Here is a 22,126-nt window from a genome sequence, read left to right as displayed (position 1 = left end):
AAGCCAAAGAGCAAATAACTGGGATTTCTGATTAACCGGGCAATCCATAATCCCGATTGCCTACGATTTGCTCGTTAAAATTAAGCCTATTTTGGATCAATTTTCCCCACTTTCGGACCCCTGCTCACGCTAATGAAAACGAAACGACAACCGCGCCAAATACCCTGACAAAAAACTATTACTTTCACCACTAACAACTACACGACCGTTTTGTTTTTTGTAGCAAACCTCGTATGGGGGGAAACATGTCGAGCCTTCCGTCTTTAGGGTTCACATGGTGGTCGTCTACCTTCAGGGTTGTTACTGTTGATCCATCGACAGAAGGCTGGAATCGCGGGATCAGCCACATCCAGGCAGGAGTGACGGGGAACGTCGCCCATCCCGTGACTCGTTTCAATTGAATTCAATTAGTTTGATTAAATTTCGCTGGCACCAGCGCCGTTTGGACCTGTCCCGCCATCACCATCAGCACCAACAACAACAACAACAACAACAACAACAATAGCAACAATGAATGACGAAGAATGGCACAAGGATGACGACGTTGACGATGGCGTTGTCGTGGCCGGTTCTTGCATTACTTTGTGTGATGAATGAAATGGCTCCTAGAGGGTTGTCACATTTGCTCTTGCTGCCGAGTTTCGGGGGAAGGGAATGAGGGGGCAACTTGGTACTTTTTCAATTTGTTCGATTGATGAAATTGAAACTTGCCAGTTGGCTTTTTTCCAGTTTTGCTTTCGTTGCCTTTCTCGATAGTTGCATGTTTTTATGCAGTCAATCAAACTGTCTAGGTTTGCATTTAAATCATGCAAGTAATTAAGGGTAGATGGTTCGTTCGGTGGAGGCCACTTGAATAAATTCGAACGTGAGGAAATTTCAATCTCGGTGGACTAATTAGGGCGAGAGTGATGAATCGCGGGAGTGGAAAATGGTCCAAAGATGCAGAGGTTATGCAATTTGATTTGTGTTACACAACTTTGATGAAAATTAGTTTAGGATCGATAGACAGACATGTTGAAAACAGGTTAGTCAAAATGTTTACTTCACACTTCTTGCTTTTCTTACTGAAGTTAGAAATCGTCTTGCTTTGTGATTCTTTGTCCAAGTCAATAATATTTGAACTTTTTACAAGCGATAATAAATTTAACTATCTATTCTAACATAGACAATGGGAAAACCACACATGGGGTAAACACAGCTGCAAACCAACTGGAAAACCACCCATTAGTTATACTTGCCTGACTGCATGGAGCAGCATCAGCGCAACCGAGCGAGACCTGCCCACGGAGCCGAACACAATGCAAGAATATGTCCCATAAAAGTCCACCAAAGAAACCGCTAAACCAGGGCGCGCGCGCATTCTTCTATTTTATTGCACCTCCCAACCCAGCAGCAGCAGCCACCGCCACCAGTTGCCATCCTTCCCCTCCCCGAAAAAAAAAGCGGGAGGTATGTAAAACAATACCCCAAGAAGCAATCGAATCCGAAACGAACTAACCCATCACAGCCGCAGCAGCAGCAGCAGTTGGAATTGTGGCCACTAACCAAGTCAAACAAGCAATAAAACATTAAAAACCAACCAACACGCCCCGTTTTCCAACGCTACCAGAAAAGGTCATATAGCACACGGTGCAGGACTCCGCCGAAAAAAAGCGATCCCATCTTCGAACCACCGCCGCGAACTCTCTCGCGAGAGGTGGGGCAGCAGCGGCCCGTAAAACGATTTTATTTACATAACAAAACCATAATTTGAATAAATGTTCCCTCCGGGATCCAGATTCGGGACCGGGATCGGTATTGGAATCGGATCGGGCCGAAATCTATCGGACAAACATCCGGATTTCGGAGAAAAGCCCAGCCGCTGCTGCTGCTGCAGCTGCTGGTTCCGGTGGTGGCCGTACAGTTTGAGGTTAAGTTCGAATCGTGACACTGAGCTTGAATTTTTCCGTCACAGCTATTATTTATCATTGTTTGCTGCCTGGCGGTCACTCCGGCATTCGGGAAATCGAAAGCAAACAAAAACTTCCGACAACAACATGGGGAAAAATGGAATCGCTGGGGGTTTGCATTTCGATTTGCGTTCGAGATAAAACGAAAGTAAACAATTCCACGTGTTTCCGTCGTCGTCGTCGTCGACGTCGACCGACCGACGTGGAAGTTCTGCAGTAGGTCGCAACGAGGAGGAGGAGTCTCCCAGTTTCATGTTTGTGCTTTATATCGTCCTTATGGAAATTAATAAATTTTAAAAACTTCAATTGGGGGGAATTGTGGTGTGCGGATTAATGCGTCCATCACCGGGGTCTTTTGCACTGTTTATCGCGGTGTACCCAAATGGGGGTATAAGGCATGAATGGCTACTTGACATGCAAAACTGAAGGGGGTCGCCGCATGCCAGAGCCCGAAAGAGCAAATATTCCGATGTCACTTGTTTGCGCGTGAATTGGTCGAGCAATCTATTAACAAGATGTGAACAAAGGATAAGGATTTGTGATCGTGTGCTACACTGAAACGGGACGATGGCATGCTATGATAGCACTAATGTATGTATTATTAAGTGGATGTGTAGCAGTGCAGTTATTTTCAATTATTGTGTTCTGTTGTGCCATATGTCTAGTTAATATTTTTATTATTATTATTATAATCAAACGAAATTTAAGCTGCCAAATCGAAAAAAAATCTTACTCTCCCGGTATGAAGAAACGAATTCAAGTTATTGCCACAGGGGCACTCGCTAACGCACCCGGCGAACTGGAAACCGATCCAATCAACTGTCAAGCAGACCGCCAGTCTACGTGCGACGGCATCGACAACATCAACGTCACCAGAAAAGACGCGTCATGCAGTGAAACTTTTCCATGCTTTCGCCACCTACATTTCGAAGTGAGAACTACTAGAAGGAGGATAGTTTCCAAATTCTTCAAGTAAAACAGACGATTTTTGGGGCAAATCGGTACATGAAGAAAAACTAATAATTTCGCGTGGAAACTTTTGCTTGAATCGTGTAAGAAAATGTGTTTGCAAACTAACTGTTATTATTTCGGTATGGATCGGAGATGTTTTCATGGAAAATTATGCATAACAAGTTTGCACCCACAGGGAGAGGTTACCTCCTGCGCAGCGGCATTTTTCGGAAAATGGTGAATATGTGCGATTTCCACTAGGATGAAAGTGGAAATTAAGTGAATTTACTTAGGAAAGGTTGTATCATGCTGGTGGTAATGGAGATTGGTTGTATAGGACGCCAATATTCAATAAATGTTCATTTTGGCCTTTTGTTAGCAAACATATTGATGCTCACAATTTTCGACGGAAAACGCAACGGAACTTGCTTTACTCAACACGCACCATACTATAAAATGGTGCTAGATGGTCTTCAAAGTGATAGCAAGATGACAAATCATCTCTATTTTGAGTAATTGAGCAATTTACTTCTGTTTACATCATATTTACGATGCAGCATTGTTGGAGCCGCGAAATGAAATGAATATATCTTATGAAAGTTCAACTGGAAAAGTCAAAGTTGCACATCAGTCTGATCGTAAAAACGTTTTCTTCTGCAATTCGAATGTTATATTGGAAGAATTTTACACAGGCTTGATGAAAATTATGATTTAACGCTAATTTTCACGAATTTTATATGCAGACTGTCAACATTATCATCATCATGCAGTGGCGACATCTGCGTTGAGCTTTTACGGCAATCTTCCAATTCGAACAAAACAGCCGGAGAATCACTACACGCTATTTCTAGGCTACTCAGAGACTGGGTAGATCGCACTCAGTTTTGCATGCTGTATGGAGTTGTCAAAAATGGGTGAACTGGTTTTGCTCCGATGAGTGGAATCTACCATCTGGATGAATGGTTCTTATATAATTTTTTCCCAAGTTCAAAATGGCGCACTTTTAAGAAGTGAAGCAGTGAAAATGGAGCAGCTACGTAATAGCCTGGATGGCGAAACTTACAAGGGGGACGTAGTAATCCATTCTCCATTTCATTGAACGGATTTCAATGAGAATCATAATTTCAATTTATTTGAATAATTTCGATTTATAATGAATAATAACACGCGCTTGCCGACATCATCCGATTTCATCTTTTTTTTTTTCTGCATCGATAATCTTGAATGAATCAGAATTATCTAACTGTTCGCTCATTTTATTTTTAGTGTGTATTACGGTGTGGCTGTCTGTCACTTTCATAATCGAGCCTCACCTCAATTCACTCATAGTTAGCCAGCAACAGCTGCTGCGTTTTCTACAATTTGTGCAGACATAAATATGATATATTTTTTACAGTGAAGATCCCCAATTCGGTCAATCGCAATTAAATGGAACTGCAGTTTGGCAATGAAGTTCTTGATGAGGAAAAGTTGTAATATATTTGGTCACGCAATCATCACACTCGCCAGTTTCAGTCCACATTAGTATTGCAATGGCATGGACATTATCGCGGACTAAATAAGACCGGATTAAAGATTTAGCCATGCCAACCCTTTCGAACCCTTTCCCCGATTGATGAACCAGCAGAAGCTCACTCTGGTACTCTCCGTATGATACTCTCAACCCATGCATTTTTTTTTTCGTAAGATCTGGTCCTCCACTCCTCATTAAATTCTTTCAAAATAGCCATCGACCGAACTTTTTTTGATTTGATCTTCTTCCGCCTCCGACTTGAAAGACCTTCGTCCACATCTTTTCACGCTCTTTATTCTCAATGAGACAATGTGAATTTTCCATCTCTCGTTCTTCCGCTGTTTAAATGGACGACATAGTTTGATTTCACACACCGTCAACCAACAGTGAACGAAAGAGACGACAAATTCACATTGTTTATGCACATAGGCGATTGCTGAAGTTTATCGTACGCACACTACGTTGCGTATACGTATACGCAAAATGTTTACATCAGGAAAAAAAAATATTCATTGCGGAAAATTTTCCTGATGAAAACAAATCACTGACACAATCACACTTTATAATGAGAGAGAGAAGGATTAGTATTTTCCATTTAATTCCACTACTTTATTTGCTTATCCTTGACAGATACGCGTATTTCGTCTACAATGTGCAGACTTCTTCAGTGTCTTGTACTAATACTCGACACTTTAGCTATCTCTTCTTCGTCGTCCTCAAAATATCGTTATCTGTCATGTTATAGATAGAGATGTGATCCGATATGTTAGAGATGTGATCGATAAAAACGATAGTAGGGTAGAGCACTACTTCGTCGTAATCGCCCATTTCCGTTCTATCGATCTATGATATCACCGTGCACAAATCAAAAATAGGTATGTGCCGATGCGTTAGTTCATTAGCTACAACATAAATCCTATTAGAGCGTATTGTATGAATATTTACGCTTATTGTTTTCAAAACAAAAGAAGCGCTCCTAGCGAATTCCCTTTTTCTACGTTTATCCGTAGGACGAAGAAAATCTAATGGCGTTTCAATGCGTTAGGACGGAATTGAAACTCGTAGAACGGATTTAGAATCAAGAAGCAGTGTTAGATTTAGACAATATCTCAATAATTTGTGACTCTTTATCAAATCCAATGGTACGTATGGAAAGGTGAATAAATTTGCAAGTCATCTTTGACAGAAATATTCCCCTTTTTGTTTAAACTCGTTCAGAAAAGAGAGATAAGGCGTGGGTTGTGCTTAGTACGACGGAATTTAGATCAAAAACCCTATTCACTTTAGAGATTTGAACGCGATTATCATCCCTATTCTGTATTTCGTTCGAAACGAAATTCTCATGCAAAAAAATATTTTTTTGTATAGGAATTTCATTTCGAACGAAATACAGAATAGGGGTGAATATCGGATAAAATGGATTTATTCAAATATAAATAAATTCATCGAACTAAACATAAGTTTTTAGTACAATTTGAATAAATCAGGGAGTTTCGTCCCCCTTGATCTACAGCTAGTTGGTGAGGTATAAAACTCTAACAAATATCAATAAATACAGAATTATAATTTTCATAATATTTTCTTTTCCTTCCTGGACGAAAAACATACATGTAAAGCATTCATGGGGCAACCATCCTCAACCCACTCTTCCGACATTATATAATTCCAGGGGGACCAGTTTCTTCAAGCAATGTTAGTTCTATCGTTGTAAAACGAGTAGTCACACGCTTTTCGAAGTTTTTCTGCAAATCTGGAAGGGCATCATTTCGGTTAGTAATGCCGGCAAGAAACGAAGACGAGGCAAGGGATTCGGTAAGGCCAACATTGTATGGCCAGGATTGTCAGCGCCGATTATTCGAGGTCGAGAGCTTGTCCAACAGCAGCAGCTTCCGGAAGATAAGGAGCGGGAAGCCAAGCTCAAGAAGATTCGCGATGAGATGGTGAACTTCAAACGGATGAAGCGCAGTCCCCTTGAGCGAGGGTGGTATAAGACCGCCGTATGCAGTTGGAGAGGACCAGTTTGAAGTATTCGAAACCAAATGTTTGGAACTGAAAACCGTTGTCAATATGAAGGGCAATCTTGTTCGGAAGAGACACGTTTCAGCAATGTCAGTGACGGGAAACGGTAACGGTTTGACAGGATTCGGATTCCTCAAGGCCATCGATATTAGGGCAGTGTTGCGACAGGCAAAAAATCGTGCCCGCCAGAAATTGATGTACCGTATGCGTGATAATGTTTGCACCATCGTACAAATAAGGTTCCCGTTTCTGCATACAATGCCTTGGTTTGCTTTGCATGCACGTAACCTAAAGCTCATACCGTAGTAGGCTGTGTATAAAAGAAAATGATTTACTTAGTTGTACAGTTGCACCATGACGAAGTGGCAGCAAAAATACATTTCAATCGCCGTGGGAGTGTCCCGGTGGACCGTCAAAAGGGTTTTAGACCGAGAAAAGAAAAGACAGCTATGCACGAAGGTGATCACAGGTCGTCCGAGGTCAGCTCGGGTTCCGCGGGTTATCGCTACTATCAAAAGGAAGATTCGGGTGAATCCAGTGCATTCAATAAGGAAAATGGTAAAGGAACACGGGATCAGTGACTTTACGGCACGGAAGATCGTAAAGGAAGATTGCGGGGCGAAGTCGAGGGCATGGAAAAAAACTCACATGATTACCAACCGCATCCGGGAGCTATGAGTCGAACGATGGAAGATAATCTTGAACTTCCTTAAGCGAAAAAATCCGGTAATCCTGTTCACCGACGAGAGTATGTTTACCGTCGATCCCGTATCAAATTCCAGAACCGACCGGTAAAAGACGCGGCCGACGAGCACAAGAACATGTATCTGACCCAGCTTCCGATGGCAAAAAAAAAAATGGGCCCGGTGTTCATACCAGCAGGCGACAAGGTCAACACGGAGGTCCACATCGGGCTTTTAAGTAAGTATGTTCTTCCGTGGATCAAAGAACAGTACGGTCCGAAGCCAAATGTTGTATTTCAACAAGATGAGGCTCCGTGCCACACCTCGAACCGCACTCAGAAGTGGTTGTAGGAACATCTTCCGTTCTGGGCGAAGGACATGTGGCCGCCATCCAGCCCCGATCTTAATCCGCTGGATTACTCAATAGGGCGCGTCATGAAGACCAAGGCCTGTTCTAAACACCACCCGAGTACAGCAAGCCTTAGACAAACATTGACCAGTACCTGGAGAAAAATGGATCCAGACTACATTATTAGAACCTGCCGTGCATTCCGGAAGCCTGTGGAGGCCGTCATTGCAGCAAGTGGAAACTCGATCGATGATTAACTTAGTTTAAGACTCTGAGAAACATCCCCCCTTTGAATAAATAAAAAAAAACTGGAAAACGAAATTTTTGAGAATTTTTTTTAAATTTTGACCTTGCTCAATCGTGCAAACATTATCACGCATACGGTATTATGAAATCCTTGACTTTACGCAATTCTGCATGGATGGCAAGATTCAACTGAAGAAGAAGTTCTCTCCGTTCTACACCAAGTACCGGTCCTACGAAATTTATCTGAAAAAGCGGGAGTATATGCGGAATTAAGATAAGGTGCGACTGAGATTGCTCACTAAGACGGGAGAAATCCGCAGTTTCTTAACCAACAAGAACGCGAAGTGCAAGATGGGACCGGCACCGGAGGACAAATAGAAATTATTGTTGTAAGGTTGCGACTAGGAGCACATGTGAATAAATGGTTTTTGATTGCAAACGGAATAATGGGGCGTTCATTCGTTTATATCGAAATGGGCAAGGTTTACTCAGTTGAAAAATGTCATCATCTGAGGCTGTGTTCCATTTGGAAATTTTTTACTTAAATTTGACACTTCGAAAATAAATTAAGATGTCCGAAAATCCCTCTGTTGTTGATCGGTCGATTTTCGAGAAAGCGTCTGTCAAAATTGATTCCTTGTCTGTCAGTAATAAGTCTGCTGGAATAGCAGGTTTTTTTTTTTAAATTATCCATCTGTCAAATTTTTCATTTTCATTTTCATTTTGCAGCGTTTGGTGGGGCAATGGGAGCGCAAGTCAATCCAAAGCTGAGGATAAAGGATGGGTAATGGCTGAATAGTCTATGCGGACCACTTGAACGCCATGGGAAGGGATTGGAGAGGTCGGTTATTGGGGGGTTTTGAGGGAATGAAATATAGTACTAGATTTGTGCTGCAAAATATAAAGAAACTGAAAATACATCTCCCACTGATTCATCCCTTCACATATATACCAAATGGACATTTTAAAGCAACCATCAAAATAAACAGACAGTATATGAATAGGCTAGTTGCCAGTTGCTTTAAAGCGAAGACATCATATCAAGAAATTCGTTAGAAGCATTTACCTTTGAGCGGCAGATGACGCGATTATACCTGTCTCATAGCGTCCGTATGAGAAAATGGAAGAGTTGCCAGTCTTCTTGATATGTTGTCTTCGTTTAAAGGCTAGTTGCCTCCCTAAGCGGACCCCCCGCATCCTAACTCTTTTGTTAATCTACTTAATGTCATTAGGCTGTCTAAATTTTCTTATTAAAGTTCGTTTGATGATTCTGATATCTCATAAGCCCAATTTAATAAATAATTGAAATATATTATCTACCTAATCAATCCAGGCATAACGGCACAAAAGCATTTTGATAACGGCACATCATCGGATAGGAGCAACTATCACCTTTCCGAAAGTGGTATTGGTTTGCGTGAGCGTACTTTGGTTCGCGTGTAAATGGCCTTAGAAAGTTTGTTTACAAATGCTTTTGTGCCGTTATCAAATGTTATGCCTGAATTATAACCCATGCTTTATTAAGTACCTGTACGTGTGCTTGTAATCTAAAATTAAACGTGTTTCAAGTACTTTTGATTTTTACCTATAAATATTTATTATATCTTAGTTCGACACAGGTAACACCTTAATGTGACTAAAATGATTCATTTTGAAATTAGTTTCCTAGCTGATTTTTAAATTATATAGGGTATATGCTCCAACTACGCTCACACGTTTCCACTATGTCGCCCCACAGAATTACGAATGGATATGTAACAATAGAAGCACGCCACAGTGGAAATCCCGAGCCATAGTTCAAACACTTACCCAACTCAAAATGAAGCACATATAAGATTAGTTACAATACCATGTACAAAAATAATGTTTAACATTGTTCCCTGAGTAATGCTTCAATGAAAACAACAATGAAAGCTTATCACGCAAGTACAAGGAGCACTGTTGGGCACTTTCTGAAATACCTCAATAGTATAATTCCCTTGCAAACCCAAACAAATCTACCTGCGTAAGAAAAATAAGAGTGATTTGCGGCAAAACCCGCCAGTATCGCACCCAACGTCAGTGCCTATACGTAAGCGTACTACGACGCGGCTCTCAAAAAAAGGAGTAACAAGTGTGATACTATCACTGCTTAGCGTTAGTGTTGTTATGATATACTTCGTAGATTGGATACTAGCGACACTCACGTCTCTTCTGAAATTCTCAGTTAGACTACTTTCAGGAATAGTGCTGGGGAGTAAACATTGGCTCCAATCTAAACAAGAGTAACAGAAGCATGACTGTCGCTATTCCTGGCCACGCCCATCTTTACCATAACTAGGGATATGGAAGAAAATGTTGATGTAGTACTTACTTAACGAGAGGCCACCGACTTAGCGACACCCTCATAAGTGCTACGGAGTTGGAGGGTTGGGTAGGGTATTCGGTTAGGATTCAACTCAAGTTGGTGATGCAACCAAAAGTATGTATTGTTTATTTGTTGTTTATTTAATCTCTCGATAGCCGGCTATCGAAAGAACATATTCATTTTGTTTAGTGATCATGAATTTTAATAGTCATGACGGAGAGCTTGGGATTAAACCCATGATTTTCTGCTCAGTAAGCAAAAATGATCGCTCCAGGGTCATCGAGCATCTCAGAACCATAACGCTTCGCGACAATGCAGGACTACGTTTTCGCTTGATATGCAAATAGTTTTCGAGGTTAATGTTCAATATCAAATATACAAATGATGGTGGCGATTTATTGTGCTGTGGAAGAGCTTGGAGTTAAATCAATGATTTTCTGCTCAGTAAGCAAAATCGATCCCTCCAGGGTCATCGAGCATCTCATAATCCACAGCGCTTCGCGTCAAAGTACGAATATATGGATGAACTATCTATTATTGAATAACTATTATTTACGATAATTACATGAAAGAAATAAAATATAAACTACAAACAAAACGTGACAACTAAAATCTCAAAAAGATATTCTCACAAATATATTTCACGCAACCAGGAATCTCAAAACAATTAGACGCTATAATGATACTCTGCACATGTTAGACATAAGAAGAGGCCAAAAAGCAAGCGTCCGACATACAAAACCCGCCAGATCCACTTGCAGTCACAATCAAAGATTCTACGAATCGTGAGCGCTCACGAATCATAAAATAGCCGACTGCGACACTCTGAATGCGAAATTGACAGGCTCTATGCGTCAAACACCCAATCTCCTCCCGCATCCAACTATACAAATCTCCATTACAACATCTAACGAATTCAAAACTCCGAAAATCACTCATCTATAGCTAGTGAGTGGAAGCAACCCTGAATGCAACCATTCTTCATGATACACTGTTTCTGTCTATCTTTCTATTAAGCCTGTGGACAAGCGTTAGCTTCGAAACTTCTAAGCAAATTGAGAAAATTTTCAGATCACGAAAAAAAAAACTTGAAAAAAAACTTTTAAAGGTAATTACAAGTAAAATAAATATTGATTATTTAACGCAAAAACGAGCAAGTAATATTAAATCTTTTGTATCGTATGACTGCAACAAAAATAATGCGCTTAAATATAAAAAAAAATTAATAAAATTATATGCAAAATTAGAAGAAGATCATTACTTTATTGGTAAGAAGTTTCTAATAAGCCCTCCCAGTTCCTCTGTATACAGAACAAATCTGATACTATAATCAGAATTGCTCAGTCTGCATGAAGCAGCCGATTTCATCAAGGAAGTTCTATTAACAATCAAGAATTAATCGTTTGAGGCATACTGAAGCATTAAGAAGGTGGTATGTGTCACTATAGGAAATCATCATCGTTGCAAATATAAAGAAATTAAACATAACCTTTTGCTTCAGTACCGTCAACCTCCATGTCCATGGGGAGATAAAACTATCCATCTGTCAAATTTAAGTGAAAATTCACCAAATGGAACACAGCCTGAATAACCGTTACCCAGTTTCATCCATAAGCACGTTTACTCAAATTTGAGTAAAAGCATGTTTACTCATTTTTGAGTTACTTCCCTTTTGGCTGACTTGAGTAATTTTCGACTCAACAATGAGTAGCATTAGCCTACGAGCGGTTCTCTACACTCAAAAGATTTTCAAATGTAAATAGATTAAAAGCTACGCTAAATCGCAACTCTCATCCTGACCGACGCATAAGATGGTATAAAGAGAGAGAATACATACTAAGGCTGTGTTCCATTTGGCGAATTTTTACTTAAATTTGATAGATGGAAAATTTTCAAATAAACCTGCTGTTGTACCAGACTTATTTCTGACAGACAAGGAATCAATTTTGACGCACACCTTCTCGAAAATCGGTCGATCAACAACAGAGGGATTTTCGAACATCTTAATTTATTTTCGAAGTGTCAAATTTAAGTGAAAATTCACCAAATGGAACACAGCCTAAGTATAGAAGCGGTTTATACATAGATTGTATAAACTGCATTTATTCCTCCAATGTAAACCTGGCCTTTATTTGTAATAAGATTTGGCTGTCCTTTTCTTTTGCTTTTTTTGTTTTGTAAATCAATAAAAAAAAACATATATGGAAAAGATTTGTGTTTCCGCTAAGGTTGGAGTAGAAACTGCATAAATCAACGTCTGGATGGTGAAAGTCAAATTATCATTTGTGTTATACATTATTAATATCTATCATTCACGCGAGCCCTTACAACATGACTATAGGATAGGACTCAGTAGTTTGCTCTTCGTTTCTTCAGTTAAGGATTTGGGTGTTATCATCGACTCTAAAGTCAGATTCCATGAGCACATCTCCATGATAACTGCTAAAGCATTCGCCACATTAGGTTTCTTGAAACGAAACACAAACGCATTCCAGGACATCTACGCGCTGAAATCACTATACTGTGCTCTCGTCCGCAGTCTTCTAGAGTATGCTGTTGTTGTGTGGGCACCCTTTCACGCTATTTAAGCTAACAGAATCGAAGCCATTCAGCGAAACTTCGTAAGATACGCTTTACGTGTTCTGCCCTGGAACGATTCGGTAAATTTGCCACCTTACGAAGAACGGTGCAGGCTGATTGACCTGGACACGTTGGCAGCAAGGAGGAAACTACTTCAGCGACTCTTCGTGTTTGGATTGCTTAACGGTGACGTGGATTGCAACTCTCTTGTGAGCCAAATCTACATCAATGCTCCTCAAAGAGTTCTACGTAGTTACACGCTTCTGTGGCAACCTACCCATCGGACCAACTATGGATTCAACGAACCGTGGACTTTGTGCTGTCGTGTGTTTAATGAAACATTTGATGCATATGATTTTAACATTAGTAAGTCTACTTACAGACATAGAATTCGACACCTAGCCTAGAAAATATCTGTACAACATTATGTTGAAGATTTAATTAAATAAATAAATAAATAAATCAAAATTTAAAATCTAAAGTTAAAGAAATTGAACCAAATACTCGCGGTCGTCTCGAGATTAGTGAAGATTTAAAGTTTCATGGATGGGGAGAGGGAGAAGGAGGTTTGAAATATGATACAAATATTTCATTATTCCTTAAACATGCACTTATTCATGTTAACAAGTTCTATCGCTATTCTTATGGGAAAGTTTTTTCAGCTACAACTTTGCCGATGATCGTTTTTAAGTCAAGCGTCAAACTAAATATTTATTAATTGATTAAAAGATTGATAATCTTATGGCATGATTAAGCAGCTGTATTGTGGGAAACATTGTATTCTGCAGTGTGAAATAGTAGTCATGATTTTGATAACCTATTCAACGCCCCAGAAACACCAATGTTGCCTACGGAACAGTTGCTTGAGCATAATCATATGACATCAATGACTGGAGTCATTAATAACTTATGTTCCTTACATTTAATCGAAAATTGGTCTTTATAAAAGTTGTAGCTGCGAAAATTTTCATAAAACGCAGCTATCATTTTCTTAAGCAGAGTGCACTGGTGAATTTTGAGATAGATATGAAACAAAATGTTGGTTTTCCCATAGTAATTTCTGTATAAACATCAAATGGTTTGTGCCAAGTCAGTTTCTTACTAAATAATTTCAAATTTTGGGACGCTAATCAGGATCCAATTTGGAACCGTTTAAGCACAGTGGGGCGAAAATTTCAAATTTTGCATTAGTCTACTACTCATGCACCATCTCTTAAAACGATAGCAAATCTTGAAACTGCGTTTTGTAACCAATTCTAGTATAAAATGGATTATAAATTTTGCAGTTCAAAGTGTACAGAGAATTGTAGCGATGCCACCCTTCAGCTCTCTTTTTTTTCATTTGTGGGTGTTCCTAAAAACACTAAATTGTGGGCAGACACAAAATGCACAATCCAAGGAGAAAGAATATCATTTCGCAGCTAACATTAAAAGTTCTATGCACTAAAAATTAGAATACATTGTCATCATAATGAACACATTTCAGCAGTACCTAAACCGAAAAATTTGTATAAAACATCCAAATTGGCCTACTTGCTTGGTAATCTGAAACTGGCTGGGCCGTATAAACAAACAAAAAACCTAATTTACTGCAGATTATTTTCGTCTCATGAATCAAAAATCGACCGATCCGAGCAAAAACCGCTCCATTGTTTTGCCGTGCGTCCGACGACGATCGTTTTACCTCAGCTCCTTTCGTATGGACGCGGGAATATAACCACTGCATAAATCATCTACCCAATTGGGGCCCCCAGCGATAGCAGCGTCGTTGTCCACCATTCCAATATAGATCATCGGCCCCACGGCACGGTCGCCTTGCTCAAAAGACAACGACGATGACGACGACGACGATGAAATCCAAACCCGCAATTTCAGAGTGTAGCAAAAAACTCCACTGCAAGAATATAATATCAAATTCCATTCTCCTTCCCCCGCCCTCTGCCCCAACTTCTCCGATCACCACATTCTTGTGTTTCAGACCAGATACGCCATCTCTACTTCAACGGATAGAGTTCGGATTCAGCAATCAAGGATAAAAAAATACCCCCCTTCCTGTACCCTTCCTGGGAAGTAAACCACCAAACCACCCTCGACGACCTTCCTCCTGGCGGAACGTCGCAATGTCGTCGCTCTGAATATTAAATTTTCTACCCGGGCGAGGGTTCATCTTGCACAACCCTCACATGACGAAAACGACGCGACGGGACGCAGCTTCCGAGGAGCAGGCGAGAAAAAAAATTAATTGTCTTCAAAATGCACTCCACCGCAGCAGCAGCAGCGAAGGGCCAAAGCCAAAGCCAAGTCTTGAACCCGTCGTCGTCTGCTGTTTTCCGTGGAATTCCTTTTTACTAGACCACACTAGCACACACCGACGACGACCGCTGAAAGACATGCCAAGTCCCGCGTGTGTGTTGGCACAAAAGAACCCCAAAAACCGCTAGCCGCTAGCCTTGCTTTGCCTTTCTCTCTCTCTCTTTCTGTGATCTGTTAAAGAACTAGAAAGGAGCACTAAAACTGCTCCTTTCTGCTGCTGCTGCCAAGTATGCTTACGAGCTGCAGTCGCGCGGATTGCTCCTCCGTTTCTAGGACCGACGACGACGACGACGACGACGCATTGTTCCCTGAATGTGCACGTCTCCGATATGTATGTCACACGACAAAAACAATCTAAATGGATGATGTGGTGAACTCCACTCTTGCCCCAAACCATCCTGCCCACCATTAATGCTCCTCTTCTACCCAGTGACCCTTTTATGCATGTGTGTTGATTTTTCGGTTGAAAGTTGCTTGTTTTTCAACTTGTCGCCCCCATGGTTAGTCCTGTTCCTGTGGATGACGGAACATTTGTATGTAGGATGAGTAGCTCTGTGAACAGCAGCTCGGTTGTGGTGGTGCCATTTGTACGAACACGTAAAATTTTATGCATCCGTTAACTTTCCGGAAATATCGGATCGTTTGGTGTAGTGTGAATTTGATATGCAAGGATTTTTTTTTTCGGTTTGGGAAAGAATGTCAATGTTCACATTGCGGGAAAAATAGCAGTGTTACACAATAAAAACAGTCGATTAGTGATTAAAGTCAGCTAAAACAATGACTGTAAAATCATGGAAACAGATTTGAGCCAAGCAGGGGGTGTGGCTATAAGACGATTCGATACAATCTTCCAAAAAAGGTTATAGATCGTTTCACCATGCTTTCCAAGAGTTTGACAGAAAGCGGGCCTAGTGTTTACGGGTCGGACTTAGAAAAACTTCACAAAATGATCCAATGATAGTGTGTGGAAATATGTAGGTTGTAACATAAAGTTGAGCATGCAGTTTTTGTAATATTCAAGTTATTAACAAAACTTCTGATATTAGTTTGTTTATTTTGTCATGCAAAAAATGCGTCTATTCATACAAAAACAAAGCCATGTTGAATTGGATAATAGTTTTTCAAAAGGCAGTTTTCATTTTATTCTACATTAGAAATCTTCACCTGTGAAGCCACATTCTATAGATAAGGCATCAGAAAGCAGTGTAATTGCTATTCCTGAGCCCGTTCAATCCGGCATTGTTACCTGAAATAGAAAATCTAAGTCAAAAAATGTGCAAGGCAGAATAACTCCCAACAAACGTATTGGTCGTAGACGTAAAGCGATTCCTCAGTCAATTTTACAGTAATATAGTACACGAGGGTATAACGCTGAACTTATCCTTGGCCGTGAAAAACAGGTTGCCGGGGATCTGTTTGAAGTCGGCCTTCACATATGTTTCTTCGTCCATGATGCAGCATTCAACTTTCGTCAGCATGTTGAGATACAACTTTCTGGCACGGGTTTTGGCGGACTTGTTCTGCTTCTCGTCGCGATTAGGGGCCTTTTGTACCTTGAACGTTCGAAGCCCAGCCTTAGTTTTGACCTTCTGGACAAAACTTCGGCTTAGGTGCAGCTTCTTAGCCACATCCCTAACGGAGGCGTTCGGATTTCGGTTGAAGGCCCCAACTACGCGGTTGTGATTTTTGGTGTTGTACGGAATACTTTTTCCTTCACTTCTGGGCTTCCGATCGGTGGTCAACCGTTCCTCGAACCGCTTAATCACTCGCGACACCGTGGAATTCGCGATTCCCAACGTTTTAGCGATGGAACGATGCGAGAGATCCTTGTTCTCGTGATGAATGCGCAAGATTTTATCACGCACGAGCTGTTCTTTCGACTCCATTTCCGCGAGTTTTGATCACAGGACTTTAAAACTTGCAGGATGTAAATAATGCACTATGAACTAAATTCACCCAAATTTTCATTAAATTCTACCCAACGGTTAAAAAGTTAGAGCAATTTCATAGTGTGGCAATTTCATCGTGGACACCCTTTAGTATGACAGGCACTAACGCGTATAACCGTGTAGAACTACTGATTAACTTCATAAAAAATGGAGGATTAGGAAAAATGGCTCCATGCATCAGCTTACCTTTCGATGTAATCTAAGTAATTTTTGGATCCCTAAGGTGTTTTCCTTCAAGAAGGACTATTATTGGATAGGTTTTCTTATCACTGACTACTGTCTTTTAAAAATATCGAAAATTAGGTACAGTCTGCACAGACTGGTGATGTACGAAACCGTTTTTAATGGATTCTTCTGATGTTTTTCTACAAGAGTGACAATATTTTAGAACAAATAATAACCACAATGAGGTATTTTTTAAGTCATTTATACTAAATTTTGAGAAATTTGAGTAAAATGCTCCAAAAACCCCAACTTGCCCTATTCTTCACAGGACGATTTCCACTGGATTCCTCAGACTTTTTCCCATAAGAATGATTATATTTGCAAAGGTTAAATCAGCGCTGATCAGAGATAATGAATTTTGCTCCTTTTATGTCGATTTTTTTCCCACTGTGCAATGGGTGGTAAACCACTATCATCATATCATCAGTTAAATGATCTATAAGAGTGAGTTTAGCCAAATCTTGCCGAGCGCAGATATTACTTGCCAAAAAGGACAAAATTCTCATTAATACTGTTCGAGGGCAGCGTGGATACCACACACCCAAGGATACAACCCTGGGTAGACCAACTCTCTACTCTCTGCGACGGACACCAACACTTAAGAAAATACACATCAGAGTTCAAGAAGGCGATGGTGGGCCAGCAATAATGAAGGTAACCCAAACAAATCTCAATCATTGCAACACAGCACTGTTGTGGCAGTCAACAACGGAAAGTGCGACGTTGCTATCATTGCAGAGCCATGTCGAGTCCCACTCGATAATGGTAACTGGGTGGCGGATAGAGCAGGAATGGCGGCCATACAAGTCATGGGCAGGTATCCCATTCAACAAGTGGTGGCAAGCTCATACGAAGGTTTCGTGATCGCCAAAATCAATGGAATCTATGTATGTAGTTGCTGCGCACCCCCGAGATGTACAATTGAGCAGTTCCACCAGATGCTAGATGGGCTCACCGGAGAGCTCATTGGACGGAGACCAGTCGTCATCGCAGGAGATTTCAATGCTTGGGCAGTGGACTGGGGGAGCAGGTGTACCAACGCAAGAGGGTATAGCCTGCTGGAAGCTCTGGCAAAGTTTAACGTCAGTCTGGTCAACTTAGGAACCATCAGCACCTTTCGCAAAGATGGTAGGGAATCCATTATCCACGTCACTTTCTGCAGTACGTCGCTAATGGCAAATATGAACTGGAGAGTGTGCGAAGAGTACACCCATAGTGACCATCAGGCGATCCGGTACAGTATCGGCGAACGGACACCGGTGGAAATGCAAAGGACGAAAGTAAGCGAGCGGAAGTGGAAGACGAAGGCATTCATTAAGGATCTCTTCATCGAAGCTCTAAGGGTAGACAGCAGCGTCCCGGGTCGAAGCGCGAACGAGTTGACCGAATCCTTAGCAAGGGCATGTGGTGACACAACTATGCCGAGAAAACTGGAGCCAACGAACAGGCGGCGTCCAGCTTACTGGTGGAACAACGAAATTAGCACCCTCCGTGCTAGTTGTCTTCTAGCCAGAAGACATGCTCAGAGAGCAAGAACAGAAGCAGACAGAGAGGAGCGCAGGGTGGTGTTCCGAGAGGCCAGGGCTGCACTGAAACGAAAGATAGAGCTGTGCCGCGACGTCGATGCCAACCCCTGGGGCAGCGCATACCGAGTCGCGTTGGCGAAGATCAGAGGTCCATCGATGCCGGTTGAAATGTGTCCCAACAAGCTGAAAGTCATCGTGGAGGGACTTTTCCCACAGCATGACCCAACTAACTGGCCACCTACACCATATGGCAAGGTAGATGAAGACAACGTTGAACAAGTCTCCAACGAGGAACTCATAGCAGCAGCGAAAGGGTTGAAAGCGAATAAAGCTACCGGCCCGGATGGAATTCCCAACGTGGCGTTGAAGGCAGCGATCCAGACGTTCCCGGACATGTTCAGGATGGTGCTGCAGAAATGTCTAGACGAGGGTCAGTTCCCTGATAGGTGGAAGATACAAAAGCTTGTGCTGTTGCCGAAGCCCGCAAAACCGCCGGGGGATCCTGCATCGTATAGGCCAATATGCTTGCTGGATACTGTCGGAAAGCTCTTGGACTGGATCATCCTGAACAGACTGACGAAATGCACGGAGAGTGAACACGGATTGTCGGAGAGGCAGTTTGGATTCCGGAAAGGGAGATCGACGGTGGATGCAATTCGGACAGTGATTGACAGAGCCGAGAAAGCTTCCAAACAGAAGCGGAGAGTAAATCGATACTGCTCCGTGATTACGATTGATGTGAAGAATGCATTCAATAGCGCCAGCTGGGAGACCATCACCAAGGCGTTCCATAGATTGAGGGTTCCAGACTACCTCTGCAGGATTCTAAGTAGTTACTTCCAGAACCGGGTCCTAGTCTACGTGACAGACACGGGACAGAAATCGCTTAGAATCACGGCGGGAGTTCCACAAAGCTCCATTCTAGGTCCCACGCTGTGGACCGGAATGTACAATGGCGTGCTGACGCTCAAGCTGCCCAAAGGAGTTGAGATCGTTGGCTTTGCGGACGATGTCGTCTTGACGGTAACCGGTGAGACGCTGGAAGAAGTGGAAATGCTGGCGGCCGAGGCGATAGATACGATTGGTAACTGGATGCAAGGAGCGAAGCTGCAGATAGCCCACCACAAAACAGAAGTGATGTTGGTCAGTAGCTGCAAAGCAGTGCAACGGGCAGAAATCACCGTTGGAGAGCACACCGTTGTTTCGAAGCGCGTGCTAAAGTATCTGGGAGTGATGATCGACGACCGGCTAAACTTTAATAGCCACATAGAATATGCTTGCGAGAAGGCGGCGAAGGTCATCAACGCAATAGCCAGAATCATGCCGAACAATTCTGGTCCAAACAGCAGCAAGAGGCGTCTTCTGGCTAGCGTGTCCTCATCGATACTAAGGTACGGAGGTCCAGCCTGGATTGAAGCGCTGAAAACGAAGCAGAACCAAAGGAAATTGAGCTCGTTCCGGCTCATGGCCATACGAGTTGTGAGTGCGTACAGAACCATTTCGATGGAGGCAGTATGCGTTATCGCCGGTATGATACCAATCGGCATCACCTTGGCGGAGGACTACGAGTGCTATATGACGAGAGAAACCAGAGGAGTACGAAAAATGGTGAGAACGGTAATACGGATTCTTTCGACCTGGGTGAACTTCCACTTGACGCAGTTCCTGTAAGGTCATGGCTGCTTCAGGAAGTACCTGCATCGAACCGGACACACAACGTCACCCTTCTGTCCGGAGTGTGGGAATGTGGAAGAATCCCCAGAGCACGTGGTCTTCGAATGTCCTAGATTTGATGATGTGCGAGAGGATATGCTCGCCCTTAGCACGGAGAATGTCGTCGAAGAAATGTGTCGAGAGAAGGGCACCTTCAACGCCGTCAGCAGAGCAGTAACGCAGATCATGTCAGCGCTGCAGCGAAAATGGCGAGAAGACCAATTAGAAAGTAGTAATATGCTCACACAAGTGCGAACTGAAAGCCAAAGCCGGGAGAACTCTCCGTCAGAGTAGGCTGAATCCACCACCGGGGATAACCGAGTAGAACGTGACGCTGGGAGCTAAATGGCTCCCAAATTGGAGAGACGATCAGCGAACTGGAAGCGCCAATTAGCTGAGGTAAAGTGAGGTGCGTAATGCACGGCCCCCTCACGATTTAGAGCCTTCTGCACATTCAACTTGGGCACATCCCGGACCGAAGCATTGGGATTCCGCTTAAACGCTTTCACGACACGCTTGTGATCCTGATTACTAATAGAACATCCATTCTGACCGAATTTCTCCTTCCGTTCATGGCTCACCACGACTCACCGTTGACTGCACGATTCAGAGTTGTTTTCCGATGTTCCGATGAGAGAGTTGGGGATTTTCCAGGTGCTTGCGCAAAATCAATTCGCGACGTTGCTTTTCGGGTGACGCCACGAACGGCAGAGATGAACGGCACGCACCGTCAAGCAAGTGAAAAGCGCAATCCACTTCTTAACATGCGCACAACCCTGCTTCATCAGGAATGGGCCGAAGTAGTCCACTCCGACAGAGCTGAACCGTCGATCGTGCTGGCGTTTGTGGTGCCATCGGAGTGCCTTTCGTATATTTCAGAACTGGCAGTTTCACCCGAAGTTTTGGTATGACGAACATCTGGCGGAGTTCGATCACTACCGTCTCGCAGTTTGCGTGCTGGTAAAGGCGATGATAGCGTGCGACTAGAAGTTCCATCATCGACATTAACCGATAAACGGTGCTCGATCTTTCGACTGCTTCCCGCTTGTCTTCCGGCAGTGCGTCGTCACCTCATCCGCAAAGGCTGCCGTTTGAAGCTGCTTCAATAGTTCGACTTCGGCAGCCTACAGCTCCTGTTGAGTTAATCCACCTCTGCGTCTTCCTCTCCGTCTTCTGACGTTAGAAATGAATCGTACCATACTAAGGCTATGTTCCATTTGGAAATTTTTCACTTAAATTTGACACTTCGAAAATAAATTAAGATGTTCGGAAATCCCTCTGTTGTTGATCGGCCGATTTTCGAGAAAGCGTCTGTCAAAGTTGATTCCTTGTCTGTCAGAAATAAGTCTGCTGGAATTGGCGTCTTGCAGTGAAACTTTTCCAAGCTTTCGCCACCTACATTTCGAAGTGAGAACTACTAGAAGGAGGATAGTTTCCAAATTTTCCAAGTAAAACAGACGATTTTTGGGGCAAATCGGTCAAATCGGAAAAACTAATAATTTCCCGTGGAAACTTTTGCTTGAATCGTGTAAGAAAACGTGTTTGAAAACTATTTGTTATTATTTCGGTATGGATCGGAGATGTTTTCATGGCAAATTATGCATAACAAGTTTGCACTCACAGGGAGAGGTTACCTCCTGCGCAGCTGCATTTTTCGGAAAATGGTGAATATGTGCGATTTCCACTAGGATGAAAGTGGAAATTAAGTGAATTTACTTAGGAAAGATTGTATCATGCTGGTGATAATGGAGAAATGGTTGTAT

General features: G+C 42.3%; 1 protein-coding gene and 1 pseudogene across 2 annotated transcripts in view; one reads left to right on the top strand and one right to left on the bottom strand.

Moving 5' to 3' along the window:
• The window catches only part of SKIP (Shal K[+] channel interacting protein), a 791,488-nt gene that overhangs the window by 260,474 nt on the left and 508,888 nt on the right, over positions 1 to 22,126 (bottom strand). The window lies entirely within an intron of this gene.
• Positions 511 to 21,350, top strand: LOC135702819 (small ribosomal subunit protein uS5m-like; annotated as a pseudogene).

The sequence above is a fragment of the Ochlerotatus camptorhynchus genome, unplaced genomic scaffold, assembly GCF_037179485.1.
Source record: "Ochlerotatus camptorhynchus isolate MF236.1 unplaced genomic scaffold, CSIRO-AGI_Acam_v1.1 ptg000200l, whole genome shotgun sequence".
In the NCBI taxonomy this organism is placed as follows: domain Eukaryota; kingdom Metazoa; phylum Arthropoda; class Insecta; order Diptera; family Culicidae; genus Ochlerotatus; species Ochlerotatus camptorhynchus.
The sequence above is the reverse complement of the archived record's forward strand: the minus strand, read 5'-3'. Positions and strand labels throughout refer to the sequence as shown.